We start from the raw sequence: 21,089 nt of genomic DNA on the forward strand, positions 1-21,089 counted from the left end.
CCAGGCATCTAGCTGGGGGGGGGGGGCTGAGGGGCTTCAGCCCCCCCCCCCCCCAATTCTCAGGGTGGTCCGCAAGAAGACCTTACTGGTACGCGAGAAGGCCCATCCCTAACCTTTGTCATCTTGATCAGACTTGATGTTGCTGGGTCACCTCCTGTTTAGGTTTTCATCTATGGCATGCTCACAATGTTGTAGCCTATAATTGTGGACTTCTCTTTATTGTGACCCCTTTGCTAGCAATGAAATGTAGTACATGACACTATGTGATGTGTCTGGAGAAATTGTGTCACAGTGCAGGTTCACCATGTTTGTCCCTGTGTTATGAAATAAGGTGTTATATCCACATTTTGACCTTTCCCTCTATTTTTGTTTGGTCCTGTCGTCTGGTTTTCCCAGGTCTACACACATGTAGTAACAGCAATCTGCCTTACATGTGCTCCCTTCTTCCTCACTGTGTGTATTGTGTTTGGTCAGTCTTTTCCCTTGAGAACCGTGGCTTTAGATGTGGGAGGGATCTGTGGGCTTCCTTGGAAAGACAGGGAGAAATACAAGGCTTGTGGGTGGGAGGACAAACCTTGGGTCATCTCATCTGCCGCCACCGTTGCCACCACCACTGGTGCTGTGGTTTCCCTGCCCCTTGCACAGGGGCGGCTCCTGTTATGTAATATCAGCAGCCCACAGTGAGGTGGGGCACAGACGGTACAGCTCTGGCCACCTGGAGCGTGTATGGGAGTAGCAACGGCAGCGATGGAGGCACCCTGAAGGCTCTGATCCACCTGGCCTGAAGAGGGGAACACCGCTCACCTCTTGGCAAAACTGGGGGCCCATTGTCCTGCACATTCTGCGAAACTCTTTTATTCCTCTTGACCCCACCCCGATCTACATACCTGGCTGGTCATCCAGAAATTCCTGCAGGTAAGAGACTGTGCCACTGCCTCAAAGGGCACCATTGTTCCTATGCCTCTTAATGGAAGGGGGGATAATTTCTGTCTCTGAATGCATGGCTAGGGAAAGGGGGCAAAGTCTGAAGTTGGAACAGGAGAGGCACACTGAGTGATTCACATTCCCAAGTGAACATTTAGAACTGTAGAGGTGGCTATTGCTTTTTGGGGGGCTAAGCATCACTTTCAAACTTTCCACTGGACAGCAAGTCCTGCTGGAATGTGATTCCTGGCTGTGGGGACTCCCTTTCAAGCCCTTTTCTCTTTGCTGTTTATTTCTTGCTAGACTTTGCTAAATGGTTCTTAATCAGGCATCCTCAAACTGCGGCCCTCCAGCTGTTTGGGCCTTCAACTCCCAGAATTCTTGACAATTGAACAAGCTCATTAGGGCTCCTGGGAGTCGGAGGCTGGAGGGCCGCAGCTTGAGGATACCTGCTCTTAATAATTATAGATAGTCCTATTAACTTGTTGCTTATGTATTTTTGTGTACTCAGGAGAAAATATATCTTTCTCTCAACAATCTAGATCTAATATTGAGATATATAGGAGTAAGATTCAGATGCATGAATGTGTATGTGCTTTCAAGTCAGTTGTTGACTTTTGGGGATCATATGAATTTCATAACGTTTTCTTAGGTCGAGGATTTTTCGGAGGTGGTTTTGCCAGTTCCCTCCTGTGAAATACAGCCTGCAGAACTTGGTATCTGTTGGTTGTCTCCACATCAAAGTATTAACTAGAACTGTGATTAACTTCCAAGACCAGAGATGATCTGGTGCTTTTGTGATATTTATGTCTCGATGCATAAAACCCACTATGAAATATGGAAAGACAAAACCAAGAAAATGTGTGCTTGTGTGTATCTCTAAAGGCACCTGCGTGTATAGTCTTGTGTGCATCCACAAGAAGCCCAAGAAGCTGTGATAGGAAGCAGTTGGAGCAGAGAAAAGCAACTGAAGGGGAAAAAATTGATTATTTGCAGAAGGAAATTTTTATCACCTCGCTCAGCCCTAGGTTTGATAATGCTGGGATTCATAACAAGCATGTTTATGAAGTCCTTTTCGCCTTGTATTGCAAGATGATTAGGAAATATTAGAGAACATCACTGACTTTCAGACTCATTTATAGTATTGCATAATTGGAAAATTTTGCTTCAGGGTTCTGTATAGCAGGGCAACATCATCTCTTGTGAGCTATCCAGGGGCTAAATTTGAAGTCAAGGCTTAGTCCCCTTCCACACAGCTGAATAAAATCCCACATTTTCTTCTTTGAACTGGAATATATGGCAGTGTGGATTCAGATAATCCAGTTCAAAGCAGATATTGTGGGATTTTCTGCCGATATTCTGGGTTATATGGCTGTGTGGAAGGGTCCTTGGACCCTAGAATCTGTTTTGTATTTATGCCAGGTAGTCTGAGGACATTGCAGCAGGATGGTGCAATGGCAGGAGCATTTAGTTTGTCCAGCCTACAAAACACCATGAGGTGCCTAATCCAGGTTATTTTGAATAATGACTAGAGGTGGCCAAGTGGTGTATATGCAGTCATCTGTTGAGATATATTGCCATCTTTGCCAAAATACAAGGGATAATGTGTATTGGTTTATTCCACATTGGGTGTGAAAGTGACCGAATTATATTGTAATTTGGCAAAGTGGTTTTGTAGGTTTTATTTTTATTTCAGCCCAGAGGCAAAAGTTGTACAGAAGTGTGTGGGTTTTAAACAAAGCCTCTTTCAAATAATGTTCAGCCTCTTAAGACTGGTAGCCAATTTTTTGGTTTTTTTAATCGTGTCAGGAGCGATTTGAGAAACTGCAAGTCACTTCTGGTATGAGAGAATTGGCTGTCTGCAAGGACGTTGCCCAGGGGACGGCCAGATGATTTGATGTTTTTATCATCCTTGTGGAAGGCTTCTCTCATGTCCCCGTATGAGAGCTCACCCGCCTCTCCCCGGATTCGAACCTGCGACCTGTCGGTCTGCAGTCCTGCCGGCACAGGGGTTTAACCCACTGTGCCACTGGGGGCTCCTGGTAGCTACTGTCCTGCCACTATTGGCTTGGCAAAATGGTGAAGAGATTTCTTTCACTATTCTGTTTCTCTGGTCGTCTAAGTGGCTGCAGATGTATGGCTTTTCCTATCAGAATTCACATCTTAAGGTTGTTTTGTTAAGCTAAAACATGTGCGGGCACACACACACTGAGCTCCTTGGTAGTAAGACAGGATGAAAAATAAAAGAGAGTATCTTCAAACGTATTTAGTGTGCCTTTTGTTAGCTCACCCCCTCCATCCCCAATCTGGCATTTCCGACATGCAGGACGATTTGGGGTCTGGCATCTCCATTATTGCAAACTGTAGGAAGGGGAGTGAAACTTGTCTCTCCTCACTCCTGACAGATTATGGCAGGGATATCAGTATACCTCATGAAAGTTGTCTGCTTCCCCTAGTAACAGTGTTACTGAGTAGTAGGAGGTCAAGATGTGCAGAGAGCCCTGTGTTAAGATGAAAATTTTAATTAGATGGCATTTAGGTTTTTTTTCCTTTCCTTTTCCCTGAACTGGTGCCTTCTGTCCTTTGAGTACTACTTAAAACCTTCTCTTCTGCAGTATAGTTTGCTCGTTAAGGTAAGAGTAAAGATTTTCCCCTGACATTAAGTCCAGTCATGTCTGACTCTGGGAGTTGGTGCTCATTTCCATTTCTAAGTCGAAGAGCCAGCATTGTCCGTAGACACCTCCAAGGTCATGTGGCCAGCATGACTGCATGGAGTGCCGTTACCTTCCCGCCAGAGCGGTACTTATTGATCTACTCACAGTTGCATGTTTTCGAACTGCTAGGTTGGCAGAAGCTGGTGCTGACAGCAGGAGCTCATGCCGCTTCCCGAATTCGAACCTGCAATCTTTCGGTCAACAAGTTCAGCAGCTCAGTGGTTTAACCCATTGTGCCACAGTTTGCTCCTTAGTGATGTGAAAATATCACTATGTCGCTCTTTCCCCTACCCTGGCTTTTCCTGAGTAGCAGCCAGCACCACATAGGAGTATAAGAAGCCACTTCATAGTGAATCGGGTGGACATTGCTCCATGTAGCTCAGCGCTGTGTATACTGACTTCCAGCAGCTCCCCTTGGTTTCATACAAAGAGTTGTACTGCCTATGCCCAGAGATGTAAAGAAGAGACAAAGTCTCAGGGTGTTGACAAAGATGATTTTCATAGAATCATAGAGTTGAAAGAAGCCACAAGACTCATCCAGTCCAATCCCTGCCACACATGCATATACAATTGGAGCACTTCCAACAAATGGCCATCCAGCCTCTGCTTTAAAATCTCCACAGAAAGAGATGTCACCACACTATAAGGCAGCAAGCCTAACACAATGGCAAACAGCTCCTACTGTCAGGAAGTTGTCCCCAATGTTTGGAGGAACCTGTTTTCCTGTAGTTTAAATTCATTATTCTGTGTCTTCTTCTCTGGAGCAGCAGCAAATAAGATCTCAATATATGTTCAAATATGTCAACATAGCTGCTATGTCAGCTCTTAACCCTCTCTGCTCCAAACCAAACATAACTAGCTCCCTAAGCTGGTTTCCGTATCTTTTACAATGTTTGTTTCCCTCCTTTGGTACATCTTGGCAATATTGTTTTTGACTTGTGGTGACCAGAACATAATAAAGTATTCCAGGTAATATTTTTCCAAAACAGAGCACAGCTGCACAATTACTTCCTTTGATCTAGACATTATGTTCCTATTGATGTAGCGAGAATTGGCTAACTGCAATAATAAAACTGTCTTTTTCAACACCCTTTGGCTCTTCTATATATCCATTCTATTGGGTGTTGCTGCTTTTCTTTTTGGTGATGGCAAAGATCGGATCTCTACTACTAAGCCATACCCCTTCCTTCATCCTTGGCTGCCATATTATGTGGAATCATGAACTCATGCAACTATAGTCATCACTATAGCACAGTCAGTTTTAAGGTCCAACTCGGTATTTTAATGGTGTATTTCATATTGTATTTAATGATCTGGTTTCTAAGTATTTATTTGTTTGTCATATATGTGAAAGGAGCCTCCAGTGGTGCAGTGGGTTAAACTGCTGAGCTGCTGAACTTGCTTACCGAAAGGTCATGGATTCAAATCTGGGGAGAGGCGTGAGCTCCCGCTGTTAGCTCTAGTGTCTCCCAACCTAGCAATTTGAAAAATGCAAATGTGAGTAGATCAATAGGTACCGCTCCGACGGGAAGGTAACTGCACTCCATGCAGTCATACCAGCCACATGACCTTGGAGGTGTCTACGGACAACACCAGCTCTTTGGCTTAGAAATTGAGATGATCACCAACCCCCAGAGTCAGACACGACTGGACTTAATGTCAGAGGAAAACTTTTACCTTACTTATATGTGAAAGACCTATGGTCTAAGCACTGACTAAACTATGACACTAAGGAGGCATGTGCTTGATGGGCCAATTGGGAAGTATCGGTATAGGAAGCTATCATCTTCCAGGACAGACTATTCATATGTTTAACTCTGTAATGTCTACTCTGAGGATCTCGATGGGAGAGGGCTTTCCCAACGCATGCTAGCCAAGCAATGCATCTATGAGATCAGAGTTAGTGACACAGATCTATTTCAAGGAATCTGCATATATTGGGCCCACATACCAGTCACATATGTTTTCCTGCAGCATTGGATTATTGCACTGCAGTAAAGTTACTTAATTGTCAATTCTTTCCAATTCTTCTTTTGCAAGAAGAAATTTTTGGATTGCAGTGATTCTGTTTTAAACTTTGAAGGTGTCATTCCCACCTCCCACAACCTTTTCTACTGTTGTCATGCTGCTGGGGGATTCTGGGTGCTGTAGTCTACAGAAGTAACTTTCCTCCACACACTATTCTAATCTCGTCTCTTTCAATCACTACTTAGCCTCAATAAATCCACAAGCAAGACATAGAGGTGATGCTTTTCCCATGTGCTGGGAGAGTGGATAAAGCACCATCACAGAAGTGACACTTTACACAGAGAAGGCACCAGTTAATCCCTTACAAAGGATCCTTCTTGAAACTTAGAAAGCTGAAGTCAGTGTCAATAGCACTGGATTAGGTAGTCCAATAGTTTGACTGAAGGTAAGATATCTTCCTACGCCCTTAGTTACCACCTGGTACTCCACATTGCCTATGAACACAGAGGTTCAGCTTTTCTGTTGCAGATGTTCATTTCATACATCTATTCTCATGTTGCTTGATTAGTTTGTTTAAAACCATTCCTTTTTTTTAAAGCCCCCAGTGTTCCACTTTATTTATCGTGTCATCAGCAACCATACCATTATATTACAATTCTAACAGAACAAAACAAACACAGAGATTAAAAAGAAGAAGAAGAAGAAAAAACATACAGATTTTGCAAACTTGGTAGTTGGTTAAATGTCCTTTGACCAGTATCTGGCCACTTGGAGTGCCTCTAGTGTTGCCGCAAGAAGGTCCTCCATCGTGCATGTGGCAGGGCTCAGGGTGCATTGCAGCAGGTGGTCAGTGGTTTGTTCTTCTCCGCACTCACATGCCGAGGATTCCACCCTGTAGCCCCATTTCCTAAGATTGGCTCTGCATCTCGTGGTGCCAGAGCGCAGTCTGTTCAGCGCCTTCCAAGTCGCCCAGTCTTCTGTGTGCCCAGGGGGGAGTCTCTCATCTGGTATCACCCATGGATTGAGGTGCTGGGGTTGGGCCTGCCACTTTTGGACTCTCGCTTGCTGGGGTGTTCCAGCAAGTGTCTCTGTAGATCTAAGAAAACTATGTCTTGATTTAAGTCGTTGACGTGCTGGCTGATACCCAAACAGGGGATGAGCTGGAGATGTCTCTGCCTTGGTCCTTTCACTATTGGCTGCTACTTCCCGGCGGATGTCAGGTGGTGCAATACCGGCTAAGCAGTGTAATTTCTCCAGTGGTGTGGGGCACAGACACCCTGTGATAATGCGGCATGTCTCATTAAGAGCCACATCTACTGTTTTAGTGTGGTGAGATGTGTTCCACACTGGGCATGCATACTCAGCAGCAGAGTAGCATAGCGCAAGGGCAGATGTCTTCACTGTGTCTGGTTGTGATCCCCAGGTTGTGCCAGTCAGCTTTCATATGATGTTGTTTCTAGCGCCCACTTTTTGCTTGATGTTCAGGCAATGCTTCTTGTAGGTCAGAGCACCGTCCAAAATGACTCCCAGGTATTTGGGTGTGTTGCAATTCTCCAGTGGGATTCCTTCCCAGGTAATCCTCAGAGCTCTGGATGCTTGTCTGTTCTTAAGGTGAAAGGCGCATGTCTGTGTTTTAGATGGATTAGGGATCAGTTGGTTTTCCCTGTAATAGGCAGTAAGAGCACCTAGAGCTTCGGAAAGCTTCTGTTCTACCACCTCATCTGCAAGGACATTGCCCAGGGGACGCCCAAATGTTTTACCATCCTGTGGGAGGCTTCTCTCATGTCCCCACATGGGGAGCTGAAGCTGACAGAGGGAGCTCAACCTGCTCTCCCTGAATTCGAACTGCTGACTTTTTGATCAGCAGTCTTGCCAGCATAAGGGTTTAACCCATTGCACCACCGGGGGCTTCACAATGATGTTAATATTACTGTATATACTCGAGTTTAAGCCTAGTTTTTCAGTCCTTTTTTTAGGCTGAAAAAGTCTCACCCCTGCTTATACTCGAGTCAAGGTTATTTATTATTTTACTTTGTTGTTATTATTTTTGTTGTTTTACTTTATTATTGTTGTTATTACATTTATTATTGTTATTGTTACATTTATTATTTTACTCTATTATTGTTATTATTACATTTATTATTTTACACTATTATTATTATTATTATTATTTTACTCTATTTATTATTATTGGAAGGATACGTAAGCATATTTACATTGAAGGTTAGAATAATGGTTGAATCAGAGTTGGACAGTCTTATGTTGAATTAGTTTTATGTAAATATTCAAAAACATTTAACCAACTGATGTCTCAATTAATGTAATTTTATTGGTATCTATTTTTATTTTGAAATTTACCAGTAGCTGCTGCATTTCCCACCCTCGGCTTATATTCGAGTCAATCCATTTTCCCAGTTTTTTGTGGTAAAATTAGATGCCTCAGCTTATATTCAGGTCGGCTTATACTCGAGTATATACGGGCAACTTACATAATACACCCCGCTCCCCGGATTCGAACCGCTGACCTTTCAGTCAGCAGTCCTGCTGGCACAAGGGTTTAACTCATTGTGTAACTGGGGTTGAAAGATGTATACCCATCAGTAGTCAGAAAGATTATCCGAGCAATGCTCCCCTTTGTGCACACCTATCAATGCAAATCAGGTTTTTCAGCCTAACCTTATACCAAATTTAGAAGTTGGATGCCACTCCGTATTTATATATTCAGCCAAATTCCAAAACTGTTTTAAGTCCAAAAATGAAACAATTCCATTCATCATTATAGGCGTGAATACATTATTTCCCTGAACCAAAATCAAGATTCATGGTTATTTTTCAAATGTTTTCTCTTTCTTTCCAAACCTAATCTATATATATAAATTTGTTAGGGGCATCCAACGAGGAAACAAAACTCAAAAAACCCCCAACGAAACTTAACCAAAATTCCCATGCCCATAACACAACCCACAAGGTACAAACATATCTACTCAAAATGAAAAACAACACAACAACACACTCACAAAATGGCAAAACAACAAAACTCAAAAATCCCCCAATGAAACATAACCAAAATTCCCATGCCCATAACACAACCCACAAGGTACAAACATATCTACTCAAAATGAAAAACAACACAACAACACACTCACAAAACGACAAAACAACAAAACTCAAAAATCCCCCAACAAAACTTAACCAAAATTCCCATGCCCATAACACAACCCACAAGGTACAAACATATCTACTCAAAATGAAAAACAACACAACAACACACTCACAAAACGGCAAAACAACAAAACTCAACAATCCCCCAACGAAACTTAACCAAAATTCCCATGCCCATAACACAACCCACAAGGTACAAACATATCTACTCAAAATGAAAAACAACACAACAACACACTCACAAAACGGCAAAAGGATAAAACTCTAAAAAAAACAACGAAACTTAACCAAAATTCCCATGCTCATAACACAACCCACAAGGTACAAACATATTACTCAAAATGAAAAACAACACAACAACACACTCAAAACGGCAAAAAAACAAAACTCAAAAAAAACCCCAACGAAACTTAACCAAAATTCCCATGCCCATAACACAACCCACAAGATACAAACGTATCTACTCAAAATGAAAAACAACACAACAACACACTCACAAAACGGCAAAACAACTGAGCATGCGCATTGGTGCCCAGCCGCAAGTTCCCTGGCGAGCGCACATGCCCTTCCGGCCAACGTTCCCTCTGCGGAAACCATGGCCACTCCAAGCCCCACCGCGCCGCTTCCCGCACACACACACACCCCTACCGCACACACACACACAACCCCACACTCCATCACTCCCCCCGCCGCCACACACACACACGCAACCCCACTCCCCCCGCCGCTGCACACACACATGCAACCCCACACTCCATCACTTCCCCCGCTGCCGCACGCACACATGCAACCCCACTCCCCCCGCCGCCGCACACATACACGCAACCCATGCTCCATCACTCCCCCCGCCGCCGCACACACACACGCAACCCCACTCCCCCCGCCGCCGCACACACACACACAACCCCACGCTCCATCACTCCCCCCCACGCCGCCGCACACACACACGCAACCTCACGCTCCATCACTCCCCCCGCCGCTGCACACACACACGCTCCATCACTCCCCCACCCCGATCTTACCTTCTTTTACTTCACGCCCCCTCCAAACCCCACCCCGCCCCTTCCCGCCCTGTCAGAATCTAGGAAAGACAGGAAGGAAGGAAAGAAGGAAGAAAGAGAAAGGGAGGTAAAGAAAAAAGGGGAAGGAAGGAAAGTTAGAGAAAGAAGGAAGAAGAAAAGGAAAGAAAAGGAAAGATGGAAGGAAAGAAAAGAGAGACAGCAGAAAAGAAAGAAAAAGGGGGAAGGAAGGAAAGAGATAGAGAAAGAAGAGGAGAAGGAAAGATGGGAGGGAAGGAAGGAAGGAAGCAGGGAAAGAAGGAGAGAAAGAGGGAAGATTGGCCACAGCAACACCTGGCGGGTAAAGGTTGTTATTTCTATTATTATTATTATTATGCTATTGTTCCTATGAGACCCTTTTAGGGGGAATGGGAGAGGTGTCAGGTCCCAGAGGCAATGCATTGCATTATTGTTATTGTTATGATGGTGGTAAAATAAAAGGAAATAAAAAGTGAAAGAAGGAAGCAAACAGGGAGGGAAGAAAGGCAAAGGAAGAAAGGGGGAGGGAATGAAGGAAAGAGAGAAGGATGAAACCAAGTAGTGAAAGAAAGAAAGAGGTAGAGAAGGAAGAAAGGAGAGAAAGGGGGAGGAAAAGGGGGAAGGAATAGGTAGGGACCTCTCTTTCATAATAGTCCAGATATCTACCTCAACTTTGATAAGTTTTACTATAGGCCACAGCAACGCGTGGCAGGGCACAGCTAGTATGTTATACAAAACACTCAGGCTGTAGGAGTAGATGAAAGAACTGTGCATTCACAATGATTAGGAATAGAGTTATGGGTCCTGTGGGAAAATGAGGGACAGAGTTAGGATTACATGAGAGAGAGGAAAGTCTTCTCAAGGCTTCCATGACTGAAAACATTTGGGCACCTCTGGGTTGTTGTAGGTTTTTTTGGGCTATATGGCCATGTTCTAGAGGCATTCTCTCCTGACGTTTCACCTGCATATATGCGGGCGAAACGTCAGGAGAGAATGCCTCTAGAACATGGCCATATAGCCCGAAAAAACCTACAACAACCCAGTGATTCCGGCCATGAAAGCCTGCGACAATAGTTTGGGAACCTTTGCTCTAAACTAATGAGATCGTCAGCTCATCTTGTGATAATGTATCTCACCACTCTAGTTGTATATAATCTTGGATTCCCAGCTGTTGCTCGACAAAATTGTACCCCAATAATATCTGGAGATCCAAGGTTGCATACACTGTTCTTAAAGCATCTCATGATCACAGTGCAATGTGTTGTTGAAGGCTTTCATGGCCGGAATCACTGGGTTGCTGTGAGTTTTCCAGGCTGTATGGTCATGTTTCAGAAGCATTCTCTCCTGACATCTATGGCAGGCATCCTCAGAGGTTGAGGGGTCTGTTGGAAACTAGGAAAGTGTAGTTTATATATCTGTGGAATATCCAAGGTGGGAGAAAGAACTCTTCTCTGCTTGAGGCAAGTATGAATGTTGCAACTGAGCATATAATGGGGATCCTTTGTTGGGAGGTGTTAGCAATCAGGGCCAGCTAACACCTTCCAACAAAGGATCCCCAGGCTGCAATCACCAGGCTTTGAAGCTCTAAGGCCTTTAATTGCTAATTAATACGTGCAATTGCAACATTCGCAACATGTGTGAAACAGACGAGAATTCTTTCTCCCATCCTCGACATTCCACAGTTTGTTGCCTAATTTCCAACAAAACTCACAACCTCCGAGGATGCCTGCTATAGATGTGGGCGAAACATCAGGAGAGAATGCTTCTGGAACATGGCCATACAGCCCCGAAAACTCAAACCAACACAGTGCAAAGTCTTATTGTCTGGTTGCAGGATTTGGTATATAGCCTCTATTTGTGGTGGTTTTTATCTAGATTTGTGAATGAGATCATTGATAGAATGGATCTTAGACATGAAATCACTTTTTAAAATTTGCTTGATCATTTTTTTTGTAGGTAGGGCACTTGATTAAGCGAACTCAAAATATGGAAACTATGCTGAAGTCTTCCTCATATGAATGCTCTTGAGCTTGTCCAGAAAGCTCTGGGTGTGGTTGTCTCTCTCTTTTTCTTGTGCAACATCCCAAATGGAAGGCAAGGAAATTGCAAGGTTAACCTCATGTCGAAACATGCAAGACAAAAAGCAAAGGGTGAGAGGTGATAACGGACCACAGAGAAAGGATGGAGGAAGAAGTGGAGGCTGTGTTAGCTTTCAGATCTCTAGAACTTCCTAGAATAGCTTGCCTCACCTTCCAGAGAAAAAAGCCTCCATTTCCCAGGCAGAAGGGCTGGCTAAAACTAGCTATTAACTGTGGTTAAAGCCAGTATCCACAGACAGACTTGAATGGCTTGGTGCTAAGGCTCCAATTCACTTGGAGCCTTAGCACCACTCTAGCACAACTAGAGTGGTGAGATACATTATCACAAGATGAGCTGACGATCTCATTAGTTTAGAGCAAAGGTTCCCAAACTATTGTCACAGGCTTTCATGGCCGGAATATACTTCTAGACTTGGCATGCATAATTTGAGAAAGTTGTATATTTAAAGGGGATTTTGAGACAGCAAAACCCAGAATTCCCCAGTCACTGTTGTTCAAACAACTCAGTTTCCAAACTCAACTGTAATATGTGTAGTGGGACAGCACCGCTTGATGATCTGCTATTGCCTACTCTTGACTGTTGGGAGCCGTCCAAGATCACTAGTAGATATAAGTTTTCATCATTGCCTGTTGTTGTTGTTGCTATATTTTTCCTTCTGCATTTTGAAATACCAGAAATGGGATTCTTTTGCGTGCAAATCTTGCATTGTGCCGTGTGAGCTACAGTCCCGCCAAATTGTCTTAACAGATTTCACATTTGTTGTTTCTGTGTGCTTCACATCATTTCTGACTTATGGCAACCTTAAAGAGAATCTATCACGGGGTTCTTGGTGAGCTTTACCTTTGCCTTCCTCTGAGGCCCCTTCCACACTGGATTATATGGCATTGTGGACTCAGATAACCCAGTTCAAAGCAGATATTGTGGATTATCAACCTTTATATTCTGGGTTATTTGGCTGTGTGGAAGGGTCTTGAGACAGAGCGTAACTTGCAGAGTTCACCCAGTGGTTTTCCATGTATAAACAGGGATTTTAACCCTCATCTCTAAAGTCATAATCCAATCTATCTCTTTTTTCCATACCCCGGGCACCCCAGACACCTGCAGCTTGCTCCACCCTTCACTTACACCTTCCCGGTGAGGCGCCCCTTCACCTCACAATCGGGACCACGTTAAGTACACAAATCCTGATGAATGAATTTTCTTCTACCATACTTGTAATGCTTTCATACAGTTGCTGCATATGGCAGGGACGCAGCCACTGCCATTTTTGAGTTCTCCCCATAATATGCAGCAACCACAGATTCTCCAATCTGGATTGGAAGTTTCAGCACCCGCTCTATAAGACGACCCCTGGCATATAAGACTACTCCCACATATAAGATGACTCCCATGCATAAGGCTACTCCAGCGTATAAGACGACTCCAGCGTATAAGACGACCCCTGACTTTTGAGAAGATTTTCTTGGGTTAAAAAGTAGTCTTATACGCCAGAATATATGGTAACCACAAAATACAACAAGAGTCCCGTGGCAACTGTAAATGTTAGATGTATTGTGTAATGAGCTTGGTGGGCCACAGGTAATCATATTGGAAGTTGATTCTGGCTCAGGAAAGCTTTAGACCACAATATTTTTGGAAGACTGTCTCAGGGCTCACTTCTACTCTTTGCTGTTTTCTCTGGGATTCCTTGAGATAGCTGAAGTTGAGCGAGACCAATATTTATGTGCATAATCTCTCCCACTCCAAGGTAAAAGTGTTATGGAGTCATGCAAGATGTACTTTTACAATGTTTTTAGCCTTAGCTGCCAAAGAGGGCTGGTGTCTTAGCAAACTACTAATCCCAAGATTCCATAGCCTTGAGCCATGTCAATAACAGTGATATCAAACTGCACCCTTAGCTAAACAGTGAGGGCCCTTCCACACTGCCCCTATATCTTAGTATCTGATCCCAGATTATCTGTTTATCCCAGGTTATTTGGCAGTGGGGACCCATATATTCCAATTTAAAGCAGATGATCTGGGATCAGATCCTAGGATAAAGGGCAGTATAGAAAGACCCTTACTCTGTAGAGAGTTTCTACTTTTTGTGTTTCTTTTAACACTGAGACAAATGGGATGAGCAAGAGTTCCACCAGGCATTTTATCTTTCTTGGCATATGTTTGCCCTCCTAGTTTCATTCTAAGGGCCATATAACCCAGATTATCAAGGCAGAAAGTCCATAATATCTGCTTTAAACTGGATTATCTGAGGGCCCTTCCACACAGCCCTATATCCCAGAATATCACTGCAGAAAATCCCACATTATCTGAGTGTGGACTCAGATAAGTGAGTTTAAAGCAGATATTGTGGGATTTTCTGCCTTGATATTCTGGGATATAGGACTGCGTGGAAGGGCCCTGGGTCCACACTGCCATATAATCCAGTTCAATGTGGATTTCACACAGCTGTGTTGAAGGGGCCTAAGATACAGGTTTTGAATCCACACTCTTCCATTAAGTCCTGGTAACAATATGTTTCAAACTGTAGGAATAATTCATGCAAAAGTTAGTTATGTGGGTCCTTTCATGCTGCAGAGTCATAGAAATATTTTCATTTTTTAATTTAGTCAGTATACATACCCCACTTTTCTCCTGCAAATCTTTTGGGAATCCCAGATGTCATAAACTTTCCCCCGTATGTAACCCAACTCCCATTAGTCCCAGACAGCATTGCAAAGTGATGAAGCAGGTAAAGAGTTGTAGCCCAAAAAATATTTGGCAGGCCCTACGTTGAGAAAAGCTAGAGTAACTCTTTGAATGCCCTAATGGGAGTAGATAGTTGGCTCATCTAATGCTATCTATTTCTACTTAATTATATTTTGCCTTGCCATTCCAAATAGTGCTCAATTTACAAAAGTAAAAGAAAACCATATTTTAAAAAAACAGCAATTAAAACATATAAGTAGGTCCATTAAAAGTACATAAAAAAACAGCAGGCACCTGAAATACAATGCACTTTGAGGGTGCTTTATTCCGCCTACTCGTCCTTCTCCTCCATTAAGTTTTTCTTAAAAGCTAAAAAGCCGGTTGAATGAAATCTTTGCCTGACAACAAAGGTGAGGTTGGCCTGACTTTAGCTGGTAATGAATTCCAGGGCCCGAAAATAGCCACTAAGAGGTCTCCCGTGGAGCCTTAAACCCAGACAGCTTCAAATGGAAGGATGTGATTTTTCCATTATCCTAGTCCAGTGGTTCTCAAAGTGTGATCCATGGAGCCCTTAGGGCTCTGCGAAGCATCCTCCTCCTCCTCCTCCTCCTCCCCCTTCCAAACCTTTCCTCCTCTTTCTTACTCCTCCCCTTTTCCCCCTCCCTCACCACCAAAAGCCTTTTCTCATCACCTCCCTCATTCCAAAACCCTTTTCTCCTCACCTTCTTTGCCATCCAGATCCTTTCCCCCTTGCTTTCCTTGCTTCCAAAACCCTATTTCCCACCCACTTCTAAGGAAGTACTTTGATTGTGCTTTTTCTGCGTGGCAGAAGGGGGTTGGATGGGATGCCCCTTGGGGTCTGCCATTGAAATACTGTTAAGTTTATGTTGGTCAAATAGGCGCCCTTGTCATTCATATATATACATACATATATATACATACACACACACACACACGCTGTATCTATATACATAAAAATGTAATGTTCGTTTTTGAGATTAACCTAACTCAAAAACCTCTGGACGAATTGATGTGAAATCTATCAGGCCGAGTGACCATCAATAATTGAAACACTAAAAAACACAACAGAAGGGACTTAAAAAGCCAAAAAGCAAAAAGATGCTACAGCTCATATGTACAAAAACGAACCCCTGACAAACAAAACACACGATAGCATATCCACGCTCTCTTCCGAACTACAGCTCCCAGCATCCCCTAGATCAGGCCCTTTAGTAAAGGAGGATGATCCAAATGCACTGCTTCCAAGCTGCAAGCTTTCTTCTCCTTGGATTTGTTTTGAAGGCATATTTCCAATTTCCTATTCCTAGATTGCAACTCCCAGCAATCCTCCAGATATAGATAGATAGATAGATAGATAGATAGATAGATAGATAGATAGATTAGAGATAGGTAGATAGGTAGGTAAATTCATCAGGAGGACTGTTGGGAGTTGCCGTCTAAGAATAGGTAGAGAAGAAAGAAAGGGGAGAAAGAGAAAGGGAAAGAAAAAGGGGGGCCGAAGGAAGGGAAGAGGAAGAGAAGGAAGGAGAGAATGAAACTAAAAAAGGGAAGGAAGGAGAGAAAGAAAGGAGGAGAGAAGGTTGGGCACAGCAATGTGTGGCGGATACAGCTAGTATATAATATTATATTATATATAATATATAAACTTTTCTTTGGGTTCCATGAGAAACTTTTACTTCCAAAGGGGCTCTGTGGCTTTGTGTGTGTGTGTGTGTGTGGAGTGACTTGAGAAATTGCAAATCGCTTCTGATGTGAGAGAATGGGCTATCTTGCAACTTGAGAAATGGCCTGTCTACAAGGACGTTGCCCAGGGGATGCCCAGATGTTTTACCATCCTGTGGGAGGCTTCTCTCATGTCCCCACATGAGAAGCTGGAGCTGACAGATGGGAGCTCACCCCACTCCCCGGATGGGTTAAACCCTTGTGTCAGCAGTCCTGCCAGTACAAAGGTTTAACCATTGCACCACTGGGGCCTCTGTGGCTGAAAAAGTTTGAAAACTTTAAAAAGTTTGAAAAGTCCCAAGTCTACTGGGTTTGGCACCATCTCAGTAGGACTTCAGGTGGAAGTCTTTCTCATCCTTACCTGGAATTTCTGGGCTAAAATTAGAGCCGTTCAACATGCACTGCTTGCCATTATAGTTCCTCCCAAGTTGATGAGAATGAAATTGATTTTCAGAAGAGCCCTAGACTTTACAGTTCTCAAGAAGAATTAGCCTTCTTTCAGTAAATTTCCTATCACCCCAAAATTTTATAGAAAACCCATGGGTTGAGACTGCTGCTTAGTGGCTGCCCCAACTCTGTTGCCTTCTCACTTTTACCCAGGGGAGAAGGCATTCACATTGCTTCAATTTTTGCATTTTAAGTCTGACAGATATAAGTGGGGAACAGAATTATTGGCACAGAGATCTCAATGGAGAAGATATCTTCAGAGAAGTTCACCATTCACTCCTGTTCCATTGGTTGCAGTTGCTCCTATTGCTGAAATCATTGTTTTCCTCACTTCAATAGTGAGAGATGCCAGAGTGTGCCAAAGTGTACCACTGCGAACACCTCTTCACAATTATCAAGATGGCCAGACCCATAACAATAATAAGACCATTTCCAAGTAAATGAAATCTGTCAAAATGATTTATTGCCATTTTAGCTGGTTAATTGGGCACTTCTCCAGTTGTTTTTGTATATGATTGAAAACCATTATTCTTAAGCTAGAAGCGGATATACATATTAATATGGCGTCATCTTTGAAGATGCATTTCTCCAATGTAGGAAGAAAGGGAAAATGCCTTTCTGTGGCAGTTCTATCTGCACTTTTTATACAGTGTGCTCTGTAGGTAAAACAATTGGTTTGGTGTCTTTGGACTTCAGCTCCCAGAATCCATGATCACTGGCCAAGGCAGCTCAAACTTCTGGGAGCTGAAGCCAAAACACCCAGAGTATTAAACTTTTTCCTCCAAGTATCATGGTTGTGGTTCTCCTTCTCACTGCTGAAAGGTAAATCAAAATTATAAAACAGGTGAGGAATTGTTGATCATCCAGATCAGCATTTCCCAAGCTGAGCTCCTCCAGTGTTTTGGACTTCAGTTCTCAGAAACCAGCCAGCTTACCAGTGGTTATGATTGTGGGAGCTGAAGTCTAAAACATCTGGAGGAACACAGTTTGAGAAACTTTGCTCCAGATGTTTTGACCTACAGTCTTCATTCCCTTCCTATGCAGCAAATATTAAGAGACTGTAGGCGTCCTAATCTGAAACATCTTGAATGTCCAAGGGTTTTGGATACTGGAATCCCCTTCTGAAGGAGATTAAAATGGCCCCATCGCTGTCCTCTTTTAGGAAGCAAATAAAAATCTTCCTATGTGCCAGGCCTATGGAGAGGTGAATGGTTAAAGTGCTGGCCTTTGATGCAAGGAATGGAATATGGACATGGCTTTTAACCCTGTTTTTATTGATTTTGTATAATGTGTTTTATTGTTGTTATTGTGATTTGTTATCTGGTTGATTGTTTGTAGTGTTTATTTGTACTGCTTAATTTATGGATGTATTTTATGGCATTGAATGTTTGAGTCCCCTTGGGGAGATAGAGCGGTATATAAATAAAGTTTTGTTGTTGTTGTTGTTGTTGTTTTTATGTTGTGTGCCACCCTAAGTTCCCATGGGGAGATGGGGTGGGATATAAATAAAGTTTTACTTACGTACGTACGTACTTACTTACTTTTGCTTCTCCTCTGTAGACAATCCTATTTATAGGTCTCCCTTGTTGAGTCTGGTGGAAAGAACTGTGGGGATCATGGGCCTGTCCAGATGTTATGTCACCTCCTTCATCCACATGTTATTATAGCACATTGTAGGGGCATGAAAAGTACACAAGATAAGTGGTATCTCAAAGCTTTGACCTACCATGGAACTTCTTTTATACACTCATGACTTGGCCAAGATTTTGCTACCATGCACATAGCAGCAAATACATACACATCCCCAACTTCAGTGATATATTCAGTGCCAATTTGCTACTGAGCACAATTCAAAGTGCTGGCTTTAGCCTATAAAGCCCTAAACAATTCCGGCCCAGTTTACCTGTCCGAATGTACCTCTTCCTAGGAACCATCTAGGACAGTGGTTCTCAACCTGTGGGTCCCCAGGTGTTTTGGTCTTCAACTCCCAGAAATCCTAACAGGTGATAAATTGGCTGGGATTTCTGGGAGTTGTAGGCCAAAACATCTGGGGACCCAGAGGTTGAGAACCACTTATCTAGGAGCTGGAGATCGTCTGGGGAGGCCCTGCTCTCGATCCTGCCAGCCTCGCAAGTGCGATTGGCAGAGACGAAGGACAGGGCCTTCTCAGTGGTCGTCCGTCCCCCCCCCCCCCCCCCGCGCCAGCTATAGAACTCCCTCCCCAGAGATATTAGATTGGCCCCCTCCCTCCTAACTTTCTGAAAAAAATAAAGACCTGGCTCTTTGAGCAAGCCTTAGAGAGTGCAGCAGATTAGATAACACGGAACTATGAATGATGAACATGGAATGGCCAGACGATGTTACTGGATAACGTTTTTAACAGGATGACACCTATGATTATATGCTTTAACGGTTTTTATATATGTTTTATATTGTAATGTTGATTGTTTTTAATGGCACTTTTATGAATGCCTGACACCGAACTGTGCCAATCTGTAACCCACCTTGAGTCACCGTATACCCTGAAACCACCCAAACGGTTTATCACATGAGACAGAAAATCCCTCAAATGCTTCTCCTCATTCATAGGACAAATCAAACAGTAACAAGTCAAATGTGCGGTCTTTCTTAACAATTGTGATCTGCTGTCTATGACAGCTGCTTTGTTCTGCCTCATGATAGAGCTGGCCCTTCTGCACACAAACCAAGCAAATCTGGATACAAACCATCAAAGGGTCAGCACAGCTACTGAAGTAGATCAATGCAGCCGAAGTGGTGGTGTTAGAAGCACAAAAAGAGCCCTCACAATTCTTTAAATGCCGGTTATGCTGCATGAAATAAAACTCCCTGTATGGTTCCCATGGTATTTCCATTTGAATAAAATCAATAATTTATACATTCCCATTCATACCTATAAATCAGCACATACAACATTTATGTGTGTGTGCATTACATTTCTTAGCTTAGTTTGACAATACATCTCCCCCTTTCTTTTTGCAATGTGCAAGGGATCCTAATGCATATATGAGAAAGAGTAAATATGCAAGATAAATGAAGCAAATGTGCCATATTTTTCTTGTGTTGCACAATGCATTTTGTTTTTCTTAATCAAGACTCGTTGTATGATCTCCACCCTTAACCACAGGAAATCTTATTCAACAACTCCTCTGGGTTCTGAAATTTCACCAGGCATTGTCCACCCAATTCTGAGGCCCCTTCTACACTGCCATATAATCCAGTTTAAAGCAGATAATCTGGATTTTATTTGGTAGTGTAGAAGGGGCCTGGGTATACTCTTGCAGCCATTGGAACTAGTAATTTTCCTCAAATACAGAGAACTGTAGATGAAGTCAGGAATTTTAAACTATTGATCTTTAAACTATCGAAACTACATTTCAAAACCAATTTCCCATCCTTTGGCTTTTCTGTTCTTCCACATGATCATAAAATGCCTGACCACTAACTTGGTTCATGTTAGTCTCCCTGTATCTTCCCCCTCCCCACCCCTGAAAGATTGAATTAATTATTGTTTTGTGGTGTGTATCTTTTAAAGAAGTAAACCTAGACAGCTTTGGAGCCAGCAGACATCTCAATAGGTAGACAAAAGGAATTATTTCAGTCCTGAGCAGAAGCCAGGAGGAACCGTCAGGTCTTGCACCACCACTTTTGAGACCTGAATAGTCTCAAGCCTCTTGCATTCATGTTTCTTTAAGGTCAGATGTTGCTCTGTATTCTAGAAGATTTCAGTAAATGACTGTGCATTGTAGACAGCATCATGACATGCTTTCCCCACAAAAAAAATAGTAAAAATTAGTATCAGCAACATCAGATTTTGGCTTTGTGGCTTATGAGCGAACTCTATCATATGTCCTTCCAGCTGAGCCTGTGGCAGAATCAGGGCTGGTCCTAAATATTTTGCTGACTGTGATAGACAATTCCCTTTCCATCTCACACTGAAAAGCTGGCTGGATTGGATGTGAAAAGGACTTCAACATAGAGACTGGGAAAGCTTCTGTCACTACCCATAGGCAGCAGGCTAGCTTTGATGGGTTGAATGGTGTTCATAGCCCTGTTCTTCAGCTTCTAGGAAGGCCAGGAGCCTCTGCTGTGAGCCTAATATCTGTCACTGAGTGTTTGAATACTGAAAAATGGCTATTTTCAAAGGTTAGGTAGAAGAGAGGATTTCAGCTGGTGTTGGTTGCCATGCAACCTGGTAACAAGCACCCCAGCTGAAATTCTCTCTTACATACAACCTTTGAAAGCATAGGAGTCATTTCATGTTTTCCAAATGGCAACTCTAAAATAGTCA

The 21,089-nt window shown here is 43.0% G+C and overlaps 1 protein-coding gene across 1 annotated transcript in view; it reads left to right on the forward strand.

Annotated features, from left to right (window-relative positions):
• The first annotated feature begins 547 nt into the window (after positions 1-547).
• Positions 548-21,089, forward strand: part of NFE2 (nuclear factor, erythroid 2) — a 40,564-nt gene continuing 20,022 nt past the window's right edge. The window contains exon 1 of the mRNA XM_060762897.2: positions 548-915. The gene's annotated coding sequence lies outside the window, so the exon portion shown is untranslated. The remainder of the gene's footprint in view (positions 916-21,089) is intronic.

Source organism: Anolis sagrei, chromosome 2 (genome assembly GCF_037176765.1).
Source record: "Anolis sagrei isolate rAnoSag1 chromosome 2, rAnoSag1.mat, whole genome shotgun sequence".
Taxonomy (NCBI): domain Eukaryota; kingdom Metazoa; phylum Chordata; class Lepidosauria; order Squamata; family Dactyloidae; genus Anolis; species Anolis sagrei.